Consider the following 8,487-nt stretch of genomic DNA (forward strand, 5'->3'; position numbering starts at 1 on the left):
TGAGTACCAACTCTCAAAGGCAGAAGTCGGTTGCACCCGATTTAATTTACCTTTCCCTAGCTTTAGACAAGATTCCCTCTGGAGAAAAGCTTAGCATACATATCTATGTACAGGAGACCACATTTATGGTAAGTGAGTGTTATCTCTTCATTTTCCGGAGTCCTAGATATCAAATTTGTTTCTGTACCAGGTACTCATGGTGTAGAACTTTAGCCGAGCCAATCCTACGCTACGCTCGTATACCAATCCATATCAACAGCTCCAATGTCATCAAAACCTTACTATGAGGCTGAAACCTCTATTGAAATCACAAGAACCAAAAACCCAAATAGGTGAGGGCTACTGTTATAAACAACTCAGCACCGCTCAGCTGCGAGAGGCATAGAGTCTGAGTGCCATATATACTCTAGAGCCTACTCTGCAATTAAGGGGTAGGAGATCGTTGTTGTTAGACCATCGCGCCAGGCTGGGCACCTAGCGCGAGAGAGAGGAGCGCAGCGCAACTGTAACAGGTTCAGTTGCAGTGTGAGTGCACAAACAGCGTACGAGCGATCTACCCGAAGCAATCTACACCGAGGTGTAAAGACACTGTGGAATGAAGATGAAAATGTGGTTAAAGCCCGCTGAAATGGCACTCAGTCCTCCCTCCTCCACCCCTCCACCCCCACCCGTGGCTGTGAGAGGTCGTCTCCGTTAACGGTTAAGTGGTGCGTGCGTGAGGTGACGCCTTTACCTGACAGGCTGATAGGCCCGGGCAGAATTACTGTACAGTGTGTGTCTCAGGTGATTGACTTGTGAGCTTGCTCTGTCTGATGGGGTTTTTTGGGGCCGGCCCCCCCTCCTGCCTGATTCGGTAATTACGCAGATAGTCACCGGAGAACAGCAATTCTAGCTCAATCAGTCCGATCCGGTGAAAAGGAAAACCCACTCGCAGGGCTTCCTTCATGCTCCAAATTCCTAAAGCGCACAGCCATCCGGAGGCCAGCTGCCCCCCTCCGTCCTAATTATTTCACTTCCATATGAACCAAGTCAAGTGCTCGATGGTCATATAATAATAAGTTTAGAGGAGTGATAGACAACAATTGGCCAGTCTCGAGCCTAACTTAACAGTGGGAGTACGGTCGACATGCCATTACCTACTTCAGACAACGCAACGTGTATGACGCAGTGTAGCGAATTTATGATCGTGCGCACCATATACGTCGAGACACATTGATAATCTGGCAAATTCTTATCTTATTATCTTATTTTATATATTTCTCAAGGGGTTGTGGTGGGGGTCTGCTCGTGAGTATTGCCAAAAGCTGTGTTGGGACTACGCCGGTGTAGTGGGCTGAGGGATGGCCTGGATAGACGCTGGTGCTAAAGTGCTGCCCTGATGGGAATGAAGACTAAGAGGAAGTTGTTGTTCGGCTGCCGGCGTGCGTTTCCGCAGCTTTTCCTCGTCGCCTCCACTTTTGCCTTCTATTTGAGAACCAATCACCCTCAAACGGAAGATCACTTCTTAGTTTCTTTTTCCTTTTCTTTTTTTCTACAGGAATTTGTTCCCTTGTCTTTAAAAACGAAAAACAACAACTTTCCCGATCTGGTCACTCACCCCTTGTATTCTTGCTTTCAGGCCAGGTCGATTTTCCGCTGCTAGTCTCTCCCGTGCCGAAAACATCTGGATAGTGAGTTCTTTCAATTCCTGTAGCAGCAAAAAAAAAAAAGGGTCAGTAAAGAGTAATAAATAAGGTCCGATGGTGGATTCATTTTTTGCAGGGCAGTTAGTTAAATAAGTGTGTGTCAAAAGGCCCTAAATCCAGTTATACATGTACAAGCCAGGTGCCATGACTTTTAGGCCTGTCATTTGCTTTAAAATCCTAATTACTTCTTCTACCTTTATTTTCTGTTAGATTCAAATAAGATCATGATCATCTGGAAGGTGTGTATTTTAACGAACAACAATTACAGTAACATCATTCACATCAAGAAACTAATTCCTTATGGCGGATATAAAGTCTACTGGACCTTTTTCCAGAGCTTCAATTTGCTCCTGTGTGAAGGACGTGCGATTTCTCTGTAGTTTCCTCTTGAGCTGCAGTCTCATCTGTGTCTCCTCTGAATCCTCCCCGTTCGAGCTGATGGAGTTTGTGTTTTCTCCTGCACCGTCTTGTTGTTGGCAGCCATCTGCAAAAAAAAAAAAAAGAAAATATATATATATATATATTATTTTCATTAACAAACCAACTTATTTTGCCCATGATAAGTGGGGAAAAATAATGAGTGAGGGAATATTTATTAAAACATGCAACAGTGTTACCCAAAAACACAGACTACTCAGAGATTTTCGAGCCAGACCTTGCTGAGGGCCACCTGAAAACCAAATCCTTGTATTTGCCTTTGTGTAAGTGAAAGAGCATATGAGTGCAAGAGTCTCACCAGAGCCTAAAGGGGTTTGAGAAGCATCGTTCAGATGATAGACGCTATGTGCAGTAGCTCGCTACTTTCCTAACTTTTATTGCATTTGGGAAGTTGGGCTGAAATAAAATACTGCACAGTTAGAAATATGCAGTATTCAAAGTCCTGCTGAATTTTGGCACTGTTGAAAGGTTGATGTATGGAGAGATAGATGGAATGAACAACCTGGTGCTGGAGCCCCAAAACCTGTATAAGTAAATAAAAGGTTATCAGACAAGGCATAACTGAATATATCAATAAATAATAATGTTGAAGAAATACAAAGCCTTTTAATTTGTTCCATTTTTTTTGGTTTTAGCCCACATTTAGTGATTTTATTAAGATACCATTTATTATTTCTTGATCTACTCACTTTTTTCGTCACGCAACATTTTCTATTTCCTCACTACATTTCCATAGACTAATGAGACGGCTGCTTGGCCAGCTAGCCTAGCTAGCCTACCTGAACATACCCTATGCCTACCCCAGTGTTGCTAATGTTTAATTTCACGTTATTCACTATAGGGCTATGTTTAATTACACATCACATATATTGCATATAGTGTATACTGTTGTATCTTGTAATCTCATCTAATCTTGTAATAGTGGCTAAAGCATCTTAGCCAATAAGCTAACAGTAGTAAAGTTAGCTAACTAACAAGTTAGAAAGAATATGTTTGAATTTATTGTATCAACTGATAAAACTAGTTTCATATAACTGCATCACACATTACACTGTGTAATGTTGAGTTAATATACTGCATACACTGTGTACTTTTTTAACAGTAGCTAAAGCATTTTAGCCAGCCAGCTAACAGTACCACAGTTAGCTAGTTAACAAGTAACAAAGAATATGTTTGAATTTATCAACTGAAATAAAGAAAGAAATATATTTCTATTTCATTAAGTTTTAAGTTTATTTATAAATCTTTACATTTGTTTTATTACTCCATTTTGATTATTTTTTACAGCAGCCATTTTGACATGAAATAGTAGGGTAAACACAGGTATTACGAATGATACTAATTAAGGTTCTGTTCCATTTAGTCAAACGGAGCCTTTCTACTGACCCAACATGCACAATAGCACCCACTGACCCTGTTTGACCTGAATGGAATAGAACCTTTGTATTATTGCTATTACTTGTGTTATCCTATTTCATGTCAAAATGGCTGCTGTGAAAAAGGCCTATTGTGTAGGCATAAAAGTATAATGTGTTAACTACACACATCTAGATGATATATTAGACACAGGTACATTCCTTGAAGGTTTGAGTCAATATTAGCAATTCACTGTCACTGAACACCCCCCAAACATCTCAGTACAAAACACTTTTATGTTCCCTGCACCTTTATTCTCTTTAAGTCTGTGATTCTTTTTCACATCATTAGCCTCCATTTGGATAATCTCTTTTTATCCCACTAGTCTGCAGATTCTTTTCCCCTCTTCTTGAAGCAGCTCGATTCATTAAATAGAGGAATCCACTAGTGGCACTGAGGATTGGAACTTCTTTTCCGAAAGTCTTTACAGAAAGCCCAGACTGGAGGAAATTAGACCGGCCTCTTTTTGTTTGCTCAATCCATCCTGACTCATCACGACGTGGGTATTTTTAGCAGTGGATTCCTGTTTGGCTTTCCCCCACCGTTTGCAAGGGGCTATCATATTCTGTAAGACAGGGAGGAATAATCGATGCCGAATATCAGCCAAGAGTCGATTAATGGCAGAGACACAACGTTAGAAAACCTTGTGTCATGCTGGAAGTTAGATGAAGTGTGTGTGTGTGTGTGTGTGTGTGTGTGTGTGTAGGCTAAATGTATGTGTCTGTGCTGTGTTTTGTCTGGCACAGCTGCCCATATCAGCTGCATGCTCGTTAAATGTTGGGCTTAAACCCGTGCTGACGCCGTGTCGGCTCTGGTTACCCCTGTGGGAATACCTGCCATTGTCATTGTGAGCCCCTTATAATTCCCTGGAATTGGCCTTAAATGGTTGAAGTTTGGCCGGCCAGATAAAAGCTGGAAGAACTGAGCTCTGACCAACTGTTACATGGGAAGGAATAGTGCAAGTTTTAAGTTTTGCAATTCACTTCCACCACATGTGAGGGTTCTGCTTGTGATACGCCCCCTGAGATTCTATTGTCCTACATGTGTAAACCTCAAGTACAGCTGAGATTTGGTTCTCCATGGCCCTGTACAATAGTATAAACCACCCCCCCCCCCCATGGTGTCTCACTGTTAAGGTGGCCAAGTGACCCGATATCCTGTTTGTCAGGAGAACAGAAATATTTCTGATTGTTGCACATCCTGCCGGTCAGTGATCTGTGGCACATACAGCTGCCGGGCATGAAGACTTATTTAGCTTCTATTGTATGAGCTTGGAAACAATCACAGTCTGTGCCGGCTTAATCTTCAATGCCAGCGAATGATTTTGAAGTGTGTGGTTGCTGGGTTGGTTGTCAATATGCGTGGGAGATTCCTGCGAGTTTTGGGCGCACGAGCCACGGGCATTGTCATGCAAAATTAATTATTTGCCTCCTTTTTTTATGTCCCCCTGAATCTTAGTGCAGTAAAAAACCTGCCTGTGTTTTATTGAAATGAAATTATGGTATAATGTCACTTTTGCTATTAGCACCGAGAGTCTGTGCATGCCAATTGATCCTGCTGTTGTCATAGCAACATGAACCACTAAACCTCTGCGCAGCTGTTGTTATGGAAGCTCTTGAACAGCTGGGGGGCTATAGCTGTGGAGGGATTGTGGGAAACGGGTCTTTTGGTCCTCCCTTCACACCTTGACCCCAAAACTCCTGCTAGCGAAAAGAGGAGGATTTGGGAATCTTAAAGATGTCCATCTGGAGTTTCCTCTCCGCTGTACAGAGCCTCCATATGATTAGAGAGAAAGTTTAGGCGGGAAGTTGTGAATATTTAATCATGTCTGTGTCTTCTCCAGACCTGCTTCGCCATGAATGTGAGCAGCAAAATCAAATGAGTCAAATTAAGCTAGATTCTCTCCCAGGGTTTGCCTGATGCATTGGAGCATATCACATTATTGATATGAGCAAATGTTGTACACAGTGCAACAATAAAACAATCATTTCACAAGAAGCACAACTTGTCCAGGGAGTAGTGCTCTCTGAGTCCAGTTCCTTCAGCAAGGTCTCATCAGTGCAGAATCCACTGGCTGTGGATGTGGGTATAAGGATGATCAGTATTGTGGAAAGTCTTCAGTTTTACTTGAGTGTTCTTCAAGTAAAAGTCTTCAGAATTATACTTAGGTTGAGTGTTTAACATTTAGAAGGATCTATTCCATCAGAAATGGAATATAATATTCATAAGTATGTTTATATTAGTGTATGATCATCTGAATATAGGAATTATTGTGTTTTTGTTTCCTTAGAATGAGCTGTTTGTATTTACAAACGCTGTGGGTCCTCTTCCATGGAGCCATATTGAACCACCATGTTTCTACAGTAGCCCGATTAGGACATTGTTTCCGTAATTTCTCCTTTGTACTCCTTTAAATGTGTCCTTGTGGAGTGCTGCAATGTGACGTGAAGAGAGGGCTGCTTGACATTTAAATCATATAATGCAGCCACCAGGTGTGGAGGACGAGGGAGTGAGAACTTAATCTACCTTGAATAAAGTAATTTAAACAGAAGAATTATAATCAGTGCAGCAACAGTATGAGGGAAGCTTTTCCAATAATGGCACTTTTTGTTTATTACACGAGACTCTTCTTTTGTTATGACTCTGCAAAATAAGCAGCATGGGAGGCCACCTTGCTGAAATTTGAAATTATCCGGGGGGGTGAAAGAGATGGTGGCTGTAGCCCTGCCAAATGCACTCACTCACTGTGAGTGCTCTCAATTCAGTCCTCATTTCCTGACTCCTGCCAATCTTCCCATGAGAGAACAAGAGCTTTTGGCCCATCCTCACTGAGTCACAGTCCGTATACAAGGACATTATTTATTGCTTACACTGCAATAAAACAAGCTTGCTTTACTAGAAATGGGCGAAAATACACCACAAAAAACGCATTTGCATTGCATTTTGCATTAGTGTTTTATTGAAGTACGAACCTAAATAGTTAAAAGTAAAAGGAAATAATCTGTAGCTACTTCCCATTCAGAAAGAAAGCGCTCTCTCCTTTAAGTCCTCCTCCACTCAAAAATATGTTTTTTCTTTTTGTTGGATGTTTGAGTTTCGCTGCAGAATGATGTATGTGCAGAATTTGACACTAGAAGGAAGGTAAGTAGATGTTTTCACATCCATGTGCTGAAAGTAGAACGTTTATCCATGATAAATTGTTAGCCTTGAAGGTTTCCAGACGCCGACGGTCTTTTGGCGTCCATGTTGCCGTTGCCTAGACTAGAGCAGCATTGTTCTTTTGGCTTACCACTTGACCGCCAACCATAGTGTGTACACGACGACCCGTGTCATTATGGAGGACAAGAAATTAAAAAGTAGAAATAATTAAATAAATAAATACAAAAATAGAATTTTTTCAATACCAAAATGTATTTATTTTGATCTGCTTATGTAATTATTGTCCTTCATGTTGTAACTTCGAGCTCACGAGTTCCATTTTAATGCAGCGAATGTTAGCGTTGTCGTTGTGAGTGTGATAGAATGCTGATGTTAGCATTTAGCTAAGTATAACCTCCCTGAGCAGCAGTCTTGGTTATTCTATATGTTTAATGCCTCATACAAAGCACTATGAATTGCTTTTGTGGATGAAATGTGCCATAGAAGTAAATCACTTTACTCATTTATGTATCTTGTTTAAGCTCAATAGGGCCTATCTTCATATAACCTGCATCTGGTTGATATTAATTTAATTTCGCAAAGATTTCATTCAGCTTTAAAAAGGTAGTTAAGCTTGACTATAAGATATAGAAATGTTGGTTTAGCAGATTTTATGTGGCGTTACCTCCACTATCTCTGTCTCTTGTAAATCAGGTTGTAATGCGTTAAAATAAAACGTTAAGTTAAACGACCCTCAGGGTGTTTACAGTTGCATCCATCTTTTGAACATATTTGATGTGGAGAAATATGATAAATGACCCAAAACAAATAAAGGCTCCACTGAAGTCACAGTTAATATACATAAACCACATCAGCATGTTTCTTTCTGCATGAGGATGTTTCCCTCAAAGCCCTGAGCCAACTGTTTTTTAGCCTTGGCAAATGTCCTGTTCCATCCTGCCGTGATCCATCACAAGATCTGATGGATCCTGAATCAGTCATCCATCATAAAGTCATCAACATGCAGCCTTGTCCTCTCAGAGGGGAGGTGATGTAGTGGCCGGGAAGCTCTGATTTATCTCTGTGACTCACTGTTTTTTTTCAGTTTGCCCTGCGTTTGCCTGCACTGTCTGTGTCACCTGCACACCACCCGTGATTAAGCAGCCCTCGTGTATCTAGACGTGATGGAGTTCCAGCCCGTATTAGCTGGGGCGTAAACTGGAGGATGGGTTCCTGATTTGTTGAAATCAGGAATTCTTCAGCATTACGGTCTGGAATCGATCCAGGCGTGCAGCCAGAGCTCCATTAGTGAACGAGCTGTACTGAGAGCAGTGTGATGAGGGACCAGTGCTGTTTCTCAGAGGGGCTTTCCTCAGTTCACCATTATTCATGAGAGTATAAGCACGGTTTCAGCATTAAGTTATACATTAATGAGACTGTATATATAGGCTTTTTTTTAACCTGTTTTATTAAAGAGGAATACTAGGATTGTATGTATGTTATCTCTGTCATATGGGGCACACTATACAACTTTAGATTAGTGGGGTGTTATAATGCTATAATTTTATGAAAAAGAAAATCTAAAGTACAAACAGCTTGAAAAAATAACAATTGACAGTGAAGTTAAACATCTTTTTTTACAATAGACTCATCAATATAATCAATAATATTTTGCATATTATGTTTTTCTAGAGAAAAATACTTGTTGTGATGCTATATATTTAAGTTTTATTATTTAAATAGCCTTTTATCTTCAGCCTTGAAGTTGTGATTTCCTTTGCTTTCACACTAAATCTCCATGTCACAGGCT

The sequence above is a fragment of the Morone saxatilis genome, unplaced genomic scaffold (assembly GCF_004916995.1).
Source record: "Morone saxatilis isolate NCDOM2014 unplaced genomic scaffold, NCSU_SB_2.0 Contig7, whole genome shotgun sequence".
Taxonomy (NCBI): domain Eukaryota; kingdom Metazoa; phylum Chordata; class Actinopteri; family Moronidae; genus Morone; species Morone saxatilis.